This window comes from Lissotriton helveticus, chromosome 5_1 (assembly GCF_964261635.1).
Source record: "Lissotriton helveticus chromosome 5_1, aLisHel1.1, whole genome shotgun sequence".
NCBI lineage: Eukaryota > Metazoa > Chordata > Amphibia > Caudata > Salamandridae > Lissotriton > Lissotriton helveticus.
Window position 1 is genome coordinate 549,062,836 of NC_136065.1, and position 17,124 is coordinate 549,079,959.

A 17,124-nucleotide genomic window follows, 5' to 3' on the forward strand; every position below is an offset into this window, starting at 1 on the left:
CAAGCCTTGATTGAAAAAGAACAGCGCAAGACTGTTTATGCGAAAGCGTTAAAGTTAAAAAGTGAGGAAACTAAAGAATTAAAAGAAAGAAAGGAAAGGGAGCGCCATTTACAGGTAACTGGCCAATACACTGTTAGGCAACCCCTTTATCCTATCCTTAATAAACCTCAAGATGATTTCTTGTTATTAGATCGTTCTCCACCTCCGTATATTTTCCCTTCCGCTCCTCATGAGTCAGATGAAAACGCTTCTTCAGACCAGGACAAAGCTCGAGCAACTCACTCAATGTTATCTGCAGAACATGCGTCTCAGATTAGAAAGCCGTTCGTGGTACTGCCTCTGCTTCTGAACTTTTAGATAGCATACAGGATTGGCAGGAAAGGGAGCAAATATATTTTACCGACACATTTGCCGCAGAGGTTGTTGAACGATTTAGGAAATATTCGGTGGAAGTAGAGCTAGATGATATAGCAGCTGATTGTAAGCAATTACGTGAAGGTTCTTTTGTCTTCTCCCAGGTGACTGACACGATCAGACGCTTGGTTAAACTGCATGATGAAGCAGTCCGTTTGCGGGAGGAGAAAAAGGCAGCAGACGCAGCTGCACAAACATCTCGAATCAGCATGGCACGAGCTCCGACGCTCGAAACAGATAAGAATGTTGTAAATGTGAAACCCATGCGGGAAGCCGCGACTTTATCTGTTCTTCCTAAAGGAACAGGTACAAGTGATGATAAGACTTCTGTCGACGCGAAAGGGTACTTTATTTATAATTGGGTTTACACTCCTTAGAATAGAGCAGATGTCATGGCCCTTAAAAATGCATTGCCTGATCCACGAAAAAATCCAGCAGCTTTTTATGAGGAAGTTGAAGGCGCCATTAGCTCTTGTACTATGACTTTACCAGATATTGATTTGTTTTTCGGATTGATATTACCCCCTGATATGTGGAGAACTGTGCGTAAAGTTGATGATCATGCAACTTTTGGGGCGTTATGGACAGAGTCAGAACAAATGGATGTAGAACGGGAGCCTGCAAAGAAACCGTGTAAATTAATATTAGATCTCCATGCTGCTATATTAGTTAAATTAAAGACTATTATTCCCCCTAAAAAGATAGATTGGACCGTCTTAGCGTCGTGCAAGCAAAAGGCAGATGAGCCAGTGTCAGATTTCTTCACGTGCTTTGAGGAAACATTCCACAATTTTAGTGGCCAGTCATTAACGGATGACACGGGCAGACATCTGTTCGTAGATAAATATGTCGCCAACTTGTTGCCAGGAATAGCTAGTCTCCTAAAGGCCAGTGAGAGCTCATGGACAACTTCTTCTCCGGTTTCTGTTTTGACTATGGCTCAATGCTACGAATGCCAGGAGCTAGAAGCACAGGGTAATGAGGATAAAAAGACGAAAGATTTCAAAACAAAGGTTATGTTGGCTCAGGCCTATGGTCTGCCTTTTTTAGGAAATGGCAGAGGTAGACGTGGATCTTATGCTTCGTCTTTTGATCGTTCAAATTTGTCTATTGACCAGTGTGCGTACTGCAGGCAGTTTGGACATTGGATTTCTGAGTGTCCAGTACTGCGTGTTCAGCAGGATTCATGTGTCCGGGGACAAATGAGGAATCATTCGGGATATTCAGGACCTAGAGGAAAAACAAATGATCGTGTTAGGTTTGAGGCTAATATACATGGACAGGATGGGTTTAACACTTTTGATAGAAAGAACCAATACCAAATGTCCGATTATGTGCCATCTGAGTTTCAAGATTCTGCTCATGCATAGGATTGCCTAGGATGGGGTAAGGAATCAGTTGAAGTTCCAGTAGATCAGAAGGGTCCCTATGTCACAGCACATGTTTTGGGTTCTACTGATCAGTTTCTGGTTGATACAGGAGCTACTCCTAGCGCCTTATCTAAACAATTGCTTCCAAGGGCTCCCCTGTCTGGCTTAACCATTACTTCGATAGGTTTCGATGGAACACCTTCCCTTAGCCCATTGTCACAACCACTTGCATTCCATGTTGCTAAGTTTACTGCTCCATGTCCGTTTTTGCTTTCTCCAAACACACTAGACAATATTGTGGATCTTGATATGCTCAAATATTTCAGGGCTACGATACGATGTTCTCCAGAAGGAGTATGGGTTATTTTGAATGACAACTACCCTGTGATTGAGAGATCTTGTATTGTTAAAGAGGACATTGCACTAGCCTCACTCCCTAGTACTTTGTGGGCTACTTCAGACACCGATGTAGGGCAAATGGTTATTCCGCCAGGGCATATTAGTGTCAAGGAGGGTGCTTCATTGCCAAGTCTGCCTCATTATAAAATTTCTCGAGAAGGAGAAGAAGCACTTACACTTATTGTTCATGATTTGATTAAAGTGGGGGTTGTGGAAGAAGTTCCTTACAATGTTTGGAATAGTCTGATTCTTCCCTTTTTAAAAAAAGATATTGACACTAGGATTTATAGATTTATCATAGATTTGAGAGAAGTCAACAAGATTGTAGTACCGCAGTACCCTGTGGTTTCTGACATAACGAACCTACTTACTTTGGTTCCTCCAACAGCGACTACATTCTCTGTGATAGACTTGAAGAATGCTTTCTTTTCCATCCCTATTCATCCTGATAGCGGATATTTGGTCAGTTTCACTTTGAATAATCGATCGTACAGATTTTGTAGAGTTCCTCAAGGCTATACTGAGAGTCCTAGTATTTATAGTCAAGCCTTAAAATGACAACTTGATTCCTTTACGTTGTCTGAAGAAGTGGCTCTCATACAATATGTCGATGACATATTGTTGGCAGCCGATATGCCTGAGCAGTGTGAAAAATGTACTTTGTTTTTACTTTCTTTCCTTGCTACACACAATCATAAAGTATCACGGAAGAAATTGCAATATTGTAGACCGAAGGTGACCTATTTAGGACACCTTCTGTCTAAGGAGGGCCGTGCACTGACATCTGATCGCATTCAAGCAATTTTAGACACACCAGTACCTTCCACACAGAAAGATGTCCGTGCATTCATTGGTTTGATTTCATTTTGTAGGCAGTGGATATTAGGGTTTTCACACATTGTTAAACCCCTGCTAATGCTTTTGACTAAACACACTCCGATCCCCCTTCCATGGACAGAAGAATGCCAAAATGCTTTTTGTCAGTTAAGACAAGCTCTTTGCTCTGCACCAGTGTTAGGCACACCAGACTTCACAAAAGCTTTTACACTCTATGTACACGAGAAAGATGGATGTGCATTTTCAGTTTTAATACAGACACACGGTGACAAGCAGCGTCCCCGTGCATATTTTTCTGCAGTACTTGATCCTGTTGCTTGAGCGTTGCCTGGATGTTTTCGTTCAGTTGCAGCGACAACTGTGTCTATACGTCAGAGTGAAGGGATAGTTTTGTCACACAAACTTTTGGTGCTAATACCCCATGCAGTAGATGCCCTTTTGAATCAGACCAGAACACAACACCTAACTAGTACTCGCCTGACTGGATATGAATTGACACTGTTAGCACCCCATATTACCCTGAAGAGATGCGCCACACTAAACCCAGCCACTTTGTTGCCATATCCTGCGACTCAGTCTCAATCAAAGGAGCCTCATGATTGTATATTCCATACTGAGGAACAGACAAAGGGTTGCATCGATTTGCAAGATACCCCCTTCCAGATGTAGATGGGGAACTGTGGGTTGATGGGTCTTGTTTGAAGTTACCAGATGGCACGACCTCAGCCGCATATGCAATCACCACGCTTGAGACAGTAGTGGAAACAGCTCGCATACCTCAGAAGTCAGCTCAAGCAGCTGAACTAATAGCTTTGACACAAGCTTGTGAACTTAGCACTGACTTGTGTGCGATCATTTAAACAGACAGCCGCTATGCTTTTGGAGTGGCCCATGATTTTGGCCTACTCTGGAAGGAAAGAGGCTTTCCCACAGGATGTAGATAATGCAAGGAGAACTAGTACATAACTTTTTGACTGCACTGACATATCCAAAAAAGATAGCGATTGTGAAGTGTAATGCACACAAGAAAGCGACTGATAAGATAGGTCAAGGCAATGCTTTTGCTGATCGCGTAGCTCGTGAAACTGCAATGCAACGAAGCACTACTTCCATGTACGTAGTGAAATCTCAAGCTGAGCGATGGCATGATATTAGAGAGGAAGTACTAGATGTACAGAAATCTGCCTCTGTAGCAGAACTTGAGCAATGGTCCAAAGAAGAAATATTGGACGATGAGGGTTGTTGGCGCAACAAAGACATGCATAAGTGGAAATTACCTGCAGCCTATTTACAACCTATGGTACAAATTGCACATGGGATGGCACATGTTGGAGCTCTAGCGATAACAAAACTACTTACATGAGTTTGGGAGCATCCTGAGATTGCCAGCACAGCTAAGAGAGTAGTACAGTCCTGTTTGATCTGTTGGCAGTATAATCCTGGTAAAGGAACACAAACTCCTACAGGAGGGTTTGTTACACCGACTGCACCTTTTGAAGTTTTGCAGATGGATTACATCCAACTTGAACGCTGTAACAATCTAAAGTATGTCCTAGTAGTCGTATGTGCCTTTAGTAAATGGATAGAGGCATACCCTACGAAGGATAATACAGTGCTCACTACAGCCAAGTTGCTTTTAAAGGAGTTTTTCCCAAGATACGGTGTTTGTAAACTTTTGTGGAGTGACAACAGACCTCATTTTATTGGTCAAGTTGTTGAGCATGTCCTGAAAGGATTAGGGATCAAACAGAAGTTCCATGCAGTCTTCCACCCACAATCAGAAGGATTAGTGGAAAGGTACAACGCTACTCTGAAACTAAAGGTAGCAAAACATTCTGGCTTCCACATCCTTAAAGTGGCCAGATGCGGTACCTCTGGCATTGCTGTCCATTAGATTGGTGCCACACTCACGATCTGGGCTCACACCTTACGAGGCGGTATTTGGAAGACCGATGAATATTTGGGGAGTTCGGAAGCCACGCCCCATACATGATGTACCTTGTGTTCTGATGAATGATTATTTGGCATAGTTAACCGACAGTTTAATTTCCATTCATCAACAAGTTCGAGAAGCTCTTCCTGACAGATGTCAGATGACAGATGTGAGGCTCAGGATCTCCGGCCTGGAGACCACGTGATGGTCAAGGTCTTTGACCGATCGAACAGCTTGGAGCCGAGGGTGCGAGGACCAGAGCAAGTCCTCCTAGCAATGAGGACCGCAGTTCGAGTGACGAATAGAAAGAACTGGGTTCACGGTACACACTGCCGACGTGTGTCGGCTACCTTGGTGGTACCTGCTGCGTTGACTGACCATCGAGAGATTCTGGAGACGGAGAAAGGTCAAGCTATCTCACCTGACGAATCTGCGGAAGTCTTCCCGGACCACACGATTCCTGGAGCATCGCAATACCACTTGAGACTGAGGAAAGAACCTGCAGTTTTGAAAAAGACTGGTTGAGCTACCGCCCTGGGTTAGCGGAAACGGAATGCCGATATGACAAGGGGGGGGGGATCAGCCCTGCGTAGTGTAGTGACACCCGTCTTGATCTTTGGTGAAGAAATCAGCGGCTGCCCAAGGGATACAATCTCCAACGATTGTTTCAGCGAGTTTGCTGAAAGATTAAATTATCACGGTTGCTAAAATGCTCAACAAGCGAATCATTTGTGCTGTAGGGTTTGATGTTGCCCTGGTGGTTATGGTGATAATCACCTGGTTTGTTGGGAAAGTGACTCCTGCTCGACAGCTTTCTGTTGCCACTACACCAGTTCCAGTGGAACACAACTATTTTACGCTTCCCTACCATGAGCAGAAGCATCGATAATCCTACTTAAATAATACCTTTATCCAGATGTTGCACCATACAAACAATGCCACAAATACTACCGACGGAGAAAGGTCAAGCTATCTCACCTGACAAATCTGCGGAAGTCTTCCCGGACCACACGATTCCTGGAGCATCGCAATACCACTTGAGACCGAGGAAAGAACCTGCAGTTTTGAAAAAGACTGGTTGAGCTACCGCCCTGGGTTAGCGGAAACGGAATGCCGATATGACAAGGGGGGGATCAGCCCTGCATAGTGTAGTGACACCCGTCTTGATCTTCGGTGAAGAAATCAGTGGCTGCCTAAGGGATACAATCTCCAACGATTGTTTCAGCGAGTTTGCAGAAAGATTAAATTATCACGGTTGCTAAAATGCTCAACAAGCGAATCATTTGTGCTGTAGGGTTTGATGTTGCCCTGGTGGTTATGGTGATAATCACCTGGTTTGTTGGGAAAGTGGCTCCTGTTCGACAGCTTTTTGTTGCCACTACACCAGTTCCAGTGGAACCCAACTATTTTACGCTTCCCTACCATGAGCAGAAGCATCGACAATCCTACTTAAATAATACCTTTATCCAGATGTTGCACCATACTCACAATGCCACAAATACTACCAACTGTTGGGTGTGTGGGATGATACCTGCACATCAAAAAAAAGGAGGAACAACTTTTATTCCTCTGCCGTTTTCCCATAATGGTTCATGTCAAGCTTGGGATGCGCTTTTGTTTGCATCTGGAAGACGTAGAGTAGGTGGGCTTCTTTTTCGCCTTAATAAAGTATGCTACCAAGATAACGATGGTTATCCTCAAGCCAAAGGGACCAAATGGGAGAGGGAAGAGTATCAACCGGACAACATTTCAATACCATATGTTTTCACAAATATAAGAACTTTTGCAAACAAGGAACAATTTGTGATTGCTGTTACTAGAGCTAAAGCAGATTTGTGTATTAGTAGTGTTGGGAGAATTTTAGTAGGAAGGAGTGAATGTACTGTAGTTCTAACTATTTTAGCTGCCAACAACAGCACTTTTACAGCCTCGCTTAATACTTACTTTGTATGCGGTAATGAGGGATATTATCAACTTCCCATTGGATGGTCTGGGGTATGTTTTGTATCATTCTTGTAACCCCCTGTGTTCTTGGCCCCTCCATCGTATCACAAGGACTTGAAACTATATAATGATATCTCCAAGAACAGATATAAAAGAACAATAAGTGCTGATGAAGTAGACCAAACTGACACTACTCTGCAACAATATGTCGATTTTAATTTAGGTTTGTTCTTCTTTGTGGGTGCTGCATTACACAGTAGGAAAATAAGACGATTGACTAGAGTTGTGGAAGCTGTGAATAATCAGACAGCCATGGCACTTGGGAACATTACAGAACAACTGCAAATTGCAAGGATTATAGCACTCCAAAATAAGATGGTGCTAGATGTGATTTTAGTTGATCGAGGTGGCGCATGTCGCATCATCGGTAGCAGTTGTTGTGTGTTCATACCGGATCACTCACCCTCAGTATACAACGCAATATCAAAACTTCATATGATTGCTGCAGAAATTCACACAGAGACTGGTACATGGACATTTTCAAACTGGATATGGACACTCTTTGCTACTTGGGGCTGGAAGCTACTGAATATTCTATGTATACTACTGGTGATACTATTTACATGCTGTACTTGTATACAATGTGGTCCTATGCTTTGCTCCATGTGTATCACTGCTTGTATACCTGTTGAAAGAAATGTAGCAGATATAAAAACGCAGAAAATATTGGATAAGGAAATTACTGAGATGATGAACATAAATGTACAGGATGCATATCTAGATTACCCCAGATAAACAAATGTCTTCAGCTAATGCTGAAAGGGTCTTATGTTGTAATTCAGCAGCGATTAGATTAAGCATTAGCAGAAGACATCTTGTATTTAGAGATTATCTTGTCCGTTTTGTGGAATCCATTTTTTATTTCCATCGGCCATTTTGTTTGCCATGTGCTCGCCTTGTGCTCTGTCCTACCTTTCTGTTAACTGCTCATGAATTCTGCTTAGAGACAGATTGTATTTAGCTTCTGTCACTCCACGCATGCTCAGTTGAGCTTGCAGCTGTCCCTAGCATGTAACTGTCAGGATGTGTTTACTCCAACTAGCTAACTGTTAGCTCCTCCCACTTGTCGACTGTGCATTTTCTGTATGACCTTGTATGTGCCTAAGAACAGCAGCTTGTACTTGTACCATCTTCTTTTGAGCCCCTGTGTGGGTATAAGAGGACCCAGCTCCTTCCAGTGTGCTACTTCATGCATTACCGAAGGGTAATGTGTGAATGTAGTTCCACCTCATGAGGTTTAATAAATACTTTGTTTTCTATTCCAGTTTCTGTGCCAACTTCTATTCTATGGTCTGAGGACTCTGTGCAGAGAAGGGAGAGCCCCTAGCACTGGTAGGCCTGGCTGAGGCCCACTACTACAGGTCTTTAGATGTGAAAAAGTAATGTACACCATCACGGCATGGCACTGCATAAACACACGTCCTATCCTCACCGATTAGCCTCTACATTAGAAACTGGGTTTCAGGTTGCCAGAGGCATGCAGCCTGTCTAAGCAGAATCCTAGTCAGGGTAAGTCAGATATACACCTTAGATTAACCTGGGCTAAACCCCCTTGTAATGTGGCACAGAGCAGTCAGACTTAATTTAAGAGGAAATGTGTAAAGTATATGTGTAAAACTGCAAACAGTAATACAGTGAAAAAAGTGAAAACCAGGTTTGAAAATAGAGCTTAATTTATTAAACAAAACAAGATCAAAATGACAAAGATCTAATGAGTAGGATCAGTGTTATGAATTTTTGAAGACTATCTTGAATTGTAGTGATTAATAGCATAAAGAGCCAACTAGGATATCTGGTCACGCTAAGCCAGGCCAAATCCAAAAGTTCCGACTGACCGTGATGGAGCGTGGGTCTAATACAGGGACAAGCCTTTGCCCACTGAAACAGTACCTTGGATTAAGGCTGCGTTGGGGACAGGTTAAGATGAGCAAGGAAGACACTACATCAGCGTCAATCCTTTGGATGAAGGTGATGAGTCGGCTCTGAGCCACGCTAAGTCAGACATGCATTGGGAATGGTGGCAATACGCCACTGCTTCAGCGATACTATATCCTTGATCCTCGCAGAGGCGATGCATCAGCATTGATGGAGATGCACTGGTTCTGAGCAGCGCAACTTGTATTGATACATGGATTTCTGATGGAGCAGCCCTTTATACCCACTTCAATTAGCCCAGGACTGGATTGGAAGGACTTGGCAGGGAAAGACTCTCAGATGGCAGATTCCAGGTGCTACAACAGGTGAGTTGGAAGTCTTTTATGTTCCTGAGACTTCAATCAGGAGGCAAGCCAGCAAGCCCTTTGAGTCACTCTGGTTCTGGGTTCAAGCGATGTGGGTCCAGGCAAGGAGGACAGCAGGCAGGTCAGCAGAGAAGAAAAGTTGTTCTTCCAGAGCAGCAGTCCAGCAGAGTGGCAGTCCTTCAGCAATACACCGGTCCTTCTTACAGGCAGATTGTCATGCACTCGCCTGGTCCCTACTATGAATATGACACTGGAGCTGATGCTGGATCTCCTATTCCTCTCTGAGCTGCACAGGATCAAGGGACTAAACTCCTTAGATCATGCACGGCCTCAAGGGGGAAGGGTCGTTGGGATAAAATAAGAAAAGAGAGACTTGCGGTATTATAGCTGGTCAGTAGCTGTGCGATACTGCACAACAGGATTTGTCACGTCTATGACCTCCTGTGGTTGTTAGGTTGATGTGCATGGACCAGAACCTCTGGTCTTGTGATGGCGCAATGCACTGCAAATTACAAGAGGAGGCAGTTGCCAACAGTACACTAACAGGTCTCTAAATACAATGACCATGCATTAAATTCAGCGACATACACTTACAGGTTTCAGCAGCAGCACGGCATGAGAGTAGAATAATCCAAATACCAGATTGGAGTGTGTCCTTCTTAGGGATAAACTTGGAAAACAGGTTGGAGTTACTTGCACTCCCAAGGATGAACTTGGAACACAGGTTGAAGTTATTAGCACCCCCGAAGATAAATTCAGAACACAGATTGGAGTTGGTTGCGCTCCCAAGGATAAACTCGGAACGCAGGTTGGAGTTACTTGCATTCCCAAGTAAAAACTCGGAACACAGGTGTGGGTATCTGGTTCATGCATATATCAAAGACTCTGAAGTTCTTTCTCTTGGCATTGCTGTTCATCAGGGAAACACAAATCTAAAGCCTTTAATAACGGCACAATCACAGTTCTAGCATCAATAATCCGGAGTATAAACACACAAAAAATTCTGGAGTAAATCGCAGAGAGGGCATGGATGAACAGTCTTTGAAGATGCTGATACATGGTCCTGCATACTACTGTTGGAGGATTAGTGTGCGCTAACCTGATATCAAGTACGTAGCCTAGTTTTTCCATTTGACTGAAGTTCAAAGAAGATCTCAAAGTTTTAACTCAGGGAGTCATGGTGAGGTCCAGAATAACTTTGCAGGAGGGAGAGAAGAGGAAGACATTGGGGGAGCTGGAACCACAGAATCCACTGGTTCACGTGGACTGGAAGGAGGCTGGTGCACTTTTTGATTCTGGCAGGATTCATCAGGTGAGTGAGAATGGTGAGGATTGTTCAACAGGGGGGAGGCCAAGCCATGACTTGGGGTTTGGGTGGTGTTTATGTTCCCTCTCAAAGGCTCAATGGATTTAGCTAGATCTTAAGTGGCACATGGGACACATGGTCGCCTGAAAGGGTCTGGAACCCTTGAATAAAACACATGTTAGTACACTTGATTTGACCTTACAGACTGGGCAGGTGCAACTTGATGATAGGAACCAAAAAACAGGAAACAAATGTATTGCTTTCACTTGACCGTGCATGATGGAAAAAGACACCAAGGCCCCAGTAACACCGGGGGCAAGCGTTGCCATTGGCTCATGGGATTCTGGGTGAAGTTTGCAGGGATTCAAAGGAAAACAACACCAACGCCCTAGTAACAGCAAGTTTAAGATAATCCATTGGTTTAGGGGTACACTTGCAGGGATTCAAGCACAATAGAATTACAAGTCTAGTGGAACATCATTCATGTTATTATAGCACATCATAAAGCACCACAGGGGTAATGGAAATATTAGCTCTACGTGCTAGACCGCTAAGCAGGAGGTGCAGGGGGGTCCTGAAACTCCTACTAAGCAGCGTAATGGACTTAGCCCGCCACCCCCCACCTGGCCCGGTCCCTGATTCTGATCACAGCCAGGTCAGAGGACACTCCCCTGGCCCGATGGACCCTGTCACTGGCATTCGGACCCTCGCCAGGCTGCAGTACGGGAACAACCGCACCACAGGGCCATAAAGGGGTGGGCAGGGAACTCTGTTCCGCCAGCAGAGCGGATAAAGCCAGCCACACCCTCTACCCGGCCCGGTCCCTACTTCTGAAAGCCTCCGGGCCGGGGAGAGTCTCCCCGGGCCGCGGTGGACCCTCGTCCCTAGCGCCCGGACCATCGACTGGCTTGCAGGACGGGGGGATCCTGCACCCTGTGGCCCCTCGGACAGAGCTCGAGCCTCAGGCCCGGTCTCAGCTTCCGAACCCCAGCCAGACTGGGGAGAGCCTCCCCAGGCCCTGGTGGCCCCCCTTTCCCAGCGCCCGGACCCTCAGCTGACTTGCAGGAAGGGGGGCCCCCGCACCACGGGGCCCGCCAGACCGAGCATGAGCCCCGGGCCCGGTCCAGGCTTTTGGACCTTAGCCAGGCCGGGGAGAACCTCTGGGGACCCCGGTGGACCCTCTCACTAGCACCCAGACCCTCAGCTGACTTGCAGGATGGGGGCTCCCGCACCCTGGGAAGGAGCATGAGCCCCAGGCTGGGTCTTAGCTTCCGAACCCTAGCCCAGCTAAGGAGAGTCTCACCAGGCCCCGGTGGACCTGCATCCCTAGAGCTTGGACTCTCAACTGGCTTGCAGGACACGGGGCTCCCGCACCTTGGGACACCGGGATGGAGCACGAGCCCAGGGCATGGTCCTAGCTTCTGAACCCTAGCCAGTCCAGGGCCCCAGTGGACCCCCTTTCCCAGCGCCCGGGATGGGAGGCTCCCGTACCCTGGGATGGAGCACGAGCACCGGGCCCGGTCCCAGCTTCTGAACCCTAGCCAGGTCAGGGAGATCCTCCCAGGGCCCCAGTGGATCCCCGTTCCCAGCGCCCGGACCCTCGGCTGGCTTGCAGGATGGGAGGCTCCCATACCCTGGGACGGAGCACGAGCCCCGGGCCTGGTCCCAGCTTCTGATCCCTAGCTAGGCTGGGGAGAGCCTCCCAGGGCCCCCGGAGGACCCCCTTCCTCAGCTCCGGGCCCCTCTGCTGGCTTGCAGGATGGGAAGCTCCGGTACCACGGGCCCACCAGACAGAGCACAAGCCCCGGGCCCGGTCCAGGCTTCCAAACACTAGCCTGGCTGGGGCAAGCCTCCTGGGCCCCTCTGGACCCCCCATCCCCAGCGCCCAGATCCTCAGCTGGCTTGCAATACAAATGGGCTCTCCCAACCCGGGGACCACCAGAGAGAGCACAAGCCCTGGGCCCGGTCTCACCTTCTGAACCATAGCCAGACCAAGGAGAGACTCTCTGGGCCCCGGTGGACCTCCGTCCTCAGCGCCCGGAACCTCGGCTGGCTTGCAGGATGGGGGGCTTCCACAACCTGGGAGCCTGGGCGAGGCACAAGCCCTGGGCCCGGTCCCAGCTTCTTAACCCTAGCCAGGCCAGGGAGAACCTCCAAGGGCCCCAGTGGACCCCCTTTCCCAGCGGCCGGACCCTTGGCTGGTTTGCAGGATGTGAGGCTCCCATACCCTGGGATGGAGCACGAGCCCCGGGCCTGGTCCCATCTTCCGAACCCTAGCTAGGCTGGGTATAGCTTCCCAAGGCCCCGGTGGACCACCTTCCTCAGCTCTGGGCCCCTGTGCTGGGTTGCAGGACGGGTAGCTCCGGAACCACGGGGCCCACCGGACAGAGCACAAGCCCCGGGCGCGGTCCAGGCTTCCAAATACTAGCCAGGCTGGGGTGAGCCTGTGGACTCCCCATTCCCAGCGCCTGGACCCCCAGCTGGCTTACAAGACAAGTGGTGGACCCCCGTTCCCAGCTCCCGGAACCTCGGCTAGCTTGCAGGATTGGGGGCTTCCACAACCTGGGAGCATGGGATGGAACAACATCACGGACCAAGTCCCAGCTTCTGAACCCTATCCAGGCCAGGGAGAGCCTTCCAGGGCCCTAGTGGACCCCTTCCCCAGTGCCCGGACCCTTGGCTGGCTTGCAGGACAGGAGGCTCCCGTACCCTGGGATGGAGCACGAGCCCAGTGCCTGGTCCCAGCTTCCAAACCCTACCCAGGCTGGGGAAAGCCACCCAGGGCCCCAGTGGACCCCCTTCCCCATCACCCGGACCCTCGGCTGGCTTGCAGGATGGGAGGCTCCCATACCCTGGGATGGAGCACCAGCCCGAGGCCTGGTCCCAGCTCCTGAACCCTACCCAGGCCGGGGAGAGTCTCCCTGGGCCACGGTGGGCCCCCCGTCCCCAGTACCCAGACCCTCGGCTGACTTGCAGAACAAGGGGCCCCCGCACCTGGGCCTGCCGGACAGAGCACAAGCCTAGCTTATAAACCCTAGCAAGGCCGGAGAGAGACTCCCCAGGCCCCAGTGGACCCCCATCCCCAGTGCCCAGACCCTCTGCTGGCATGCAGGATGGGGGGCTTCTGCACCCTTGAATGGAGCGTGAGCCCCTGGCCAGGTCCCAGCTTCCGAACCCTAGCCAGTACAGGGAGATCCTCCCCGGGTCCCGGTGGACCCCCGTCCCCAGTGCTCGGACCATCTGCTGATTTGCAGGATGGGAAGCTCCGGCACTCCAGAGCCCCCCGGACACAGCACAAGCCCCGGGCCGAGTCCCAGCTTCCAAACCCTACCCAGACTGGGGGATTCTACCTGGGCCCTGGTGGATCCCCCGTCACCAGTGCCCAGACCCTTGGCTGACTTGCAGGACAGTGGGCTCCTGCACCCCAGGCCTGCCGGACAGAGCCCAAGCCCTGGGCCCGGTCCCATCTTCCGAACCCTAGCCAAGCCGGGGAGAGCCTTCCCCGCCCCCGGTGGACCCCCGTTCCCAGCACCCAGACCGTCGGCTTGCTTGCAGGATGGGGGGCTCCCTCACCCTGGGTCGGAGCACAAGCCCCGGTCTCGGTCCCAGCTTCTGAACCCTAGTCAGGCCGGGGACATCCTCCCCGGGCCCCAGTGGACCCCAGTCTCCAGTGCTCGGACCCTCAGCTGGCTTGCAGGATGGGGGGCTCCTGCACCCCAGGGCCTGCCAGACTAAGAAGAAGCCCCAGGCCAGGTCCCAGCTTCCAAACCCTAGCCAGGCGGGGGAGAGCCTCCCCGGACCCTCAGCTGGAACCAAGGAGGATTAAGCCCAGGCCACGTCCTCTCCCTGCTGGCTTTCCTGGAGAGCCCATTTTCCTCAACTATTAAGCCCCCTCGTAGTGGGAGCTTACAGAACCCTGGGGCAGGACAAAAGTAGGAGTTAGTCCTGCTGTTCAGGATGGCAGCCATCTGGCAAACAAATGGACGGGGACGACCCAGCGCCCAGAAGGCCTGGGAAGGTTCAGTACCCAGTTGCCCTTGCAGTCCAATGACGGCGAGGTTGGCCAGGTGCTTCGAGACCGCCACGCGGGAGGCTCCTTCCCCGGGGCTGCTTGCCTCCCTGCTCAACTTGCACTGGAGCAGCAGTAAGGGGAGGCCCGGCCGGCCCAGTCCATCTGGCACCCTGCTGCCCCCTAAGGGATGGTGGACCCTGTTCCCGTACCCCGGTGGGGCAGGGACAGGATGGGGAGGCCCCCTCGCCGATGGCACTTTGTGGAGGCGGCCTCTCATGGGCCCACGTTACCCCCTTTGTGTCCCTCCTGCCGGCCTGTCAGCCGAGGGACCCACCCCTGGGGTTGGTGGATTAGGGTGTCCGTGGGCACCCACGCACGAGAGACAAAATCTTGGCTCAGAGGATGACTTTCAATAGATCGCAGCGAGGTAGCTGCTCTGCTACTTACGAAACCCTGACCCAGAATCAGGTAGTCTACGAATTATTTTAGCACCGGGTGCCCCACGAATGGGCGGTGCACTAAGGGCGATGGAGGCAGCCCCCTTCCGTCTGCACTCAAGTCACCAAGTGAGCAACTCTACACACCGGCCCCCGGAGAGGCCCGGGTATTCCATGCCAACCGAGGCTTCACGGCACTACAGTATCGTTACGGGTTAGGGAGGGATTCTGACTTAGAGGCTTTCAGTCATAATCCCACAGATAGTAGCTTCACCTTATTGGCTCCTCAGGTTCCTCTTATACTGAGCAGGATTACTATTGCAACAACACATCATCAGTAGGTTAAAACTTACCTGTCTCACGACGGTCTAAACCCAGCTCACGTTCCCTATTAGTGGGTGAACAATCCAACGCTTGGTGAATTATGCTTCACAATCATAGGAAGAGCCGACATTGAAGGATCAAAAAGCAACATCGCTATGAACGCTTGGCTGCCACAAGCCAGTTACCCCTGTGGTAACTTTTCTGACATCTCCTGCTTGAAACCCAAAAAGTCAGAAGGATCATGAGGCCCGCTTTCACGGTCTGTATTCATACTGAAAATCGAGATCATGCTAGCTTCCCCACCTGCCACTGTCCCGGGAATGGGTCACGGCAAGCGCTTGGAGCCAGAAGTGAGAGCCTCACGGGGCTCACCCCCGTCTCACCGGATAAGTGAAAAAACAATGAGTAGTGGCATTTCACCGGCGGCCCGAGGGCCTCCCACTTATCCTACACCTCTCATGTCTCTTCACAGTGCCAGACTAGAGTCAAGCTCAAGAGGGACTTCTGTCCCCGCTGATTCTGTGAAACTCGTTCCCTTGACTGTGGTTTCGCTAGATAGTAAGTAGGGACAGTAGGAATCTTGTTCATCCATTCATGCGAGCCACTAATTAAATGACAAGGCATTTGGCTATTTCTGTACCACCTCGCGGTGGCTCATTTTGGGTTATAATGCTACCACTCAGCGTCAATTCGGTTTTGCTTCCAACAATACAACATTCTTTCGCTCCAGAGTACAGCCACACTGAACGCTGTCCTCACTGGAACCGGTATCACGTATAGGCCAGAGATAGTACACCTTGCAGTACTATTCCAACAATTTAAAATTGTCTACGAACAGTCCTGAGATATTAAAGTATGATTAGCAGTACAGCAATAATCAATGTGTGGTAATTATGTGTATGTATTTATTTGAGACCTATTCATCATTCAAGACATTTCAATGTAAACAATTATATCTAAATGGTTATAAGCACACATCTATAAAACTACACATCTACAAATTGCACATCTAACTAGAAAATGCACATCTATAAAATTCTAAAAGTCACATCTATAAAATTCACATATATACCAAATTTTGTGTCAACTTCAAACTAATATGTTAAAATAATATGCTTTATAAGGGTGACATGTGTGCTACAAGAAAGTGTACATCTCAGTATTAGCTTGATACTCAATTGTCCATGAATACTTGCCACATTGCAAGAGTGTCCATTAAAGTAGTCAGGCAAACATTTTTCTTGAATGGGAATGACATTTGCAGACCTAGATCAGCCAGAGCAACAACATTACATTGAGGCTAAATACCACGACATCCAACGATAAAGCCATGATGTTTACAGTGTTACATTTGGTGAGATCTTTGATTTGCTTTGACAGATCCTGATAGTATTTAACTTGACTCTCAAACGCGAATTCAAGGAAATTCTGTGAGTTTTCATAACAAATTGAAACATCAATCACTACAGCGGTACCATTTTTGGTAAACACTATATCTGGTTTTCGTAGTTCACCTTGATTATTCTTAACATGAGGTTCCCCATATGCCATCCAACCACACCTTTTTGCTCTATCAATGAGCAATTCCAAAATGCTATTATGTCTTTTTATCCTAATGTCCTTGGTTTTAGGACAGGCGCCTGAAATATATGAAATTGTTTTGCAAACATCATTACGATACCTACATGTAGCAAATGTACAATTTCTTCCCCTAGTAATGGTTTCTTTAGTATATAAAACATTTGCTCTTAAAATCAGCGCAGCTATGTACTGATTTTCTTTCATTGTGTTATGCTTTCCTGATCCAGAAGTTTGAGGTTGGAGTATTTTATACCATCACCTTGGACA

At 48.6% G+C, this 17,124-nt stretch overlaps 2 pseudogenes; one reads left to right on the plus strand and one right to left on the minus strand.

Annotated features, from left to right (window-relative positions):
• The window catches only part of LOC144752516 (coagulation factor XI-like), a 168,756-nt pseudogene that overhangs the window by 103,451 nt on the left and 48,181 nt on the right, over positions 1-17,124 (plus strand).
• LOC144756770 (28S ribosomal RNA) lies at positions 14,900-15,798 on the minus strand (annotated as a pseudogene).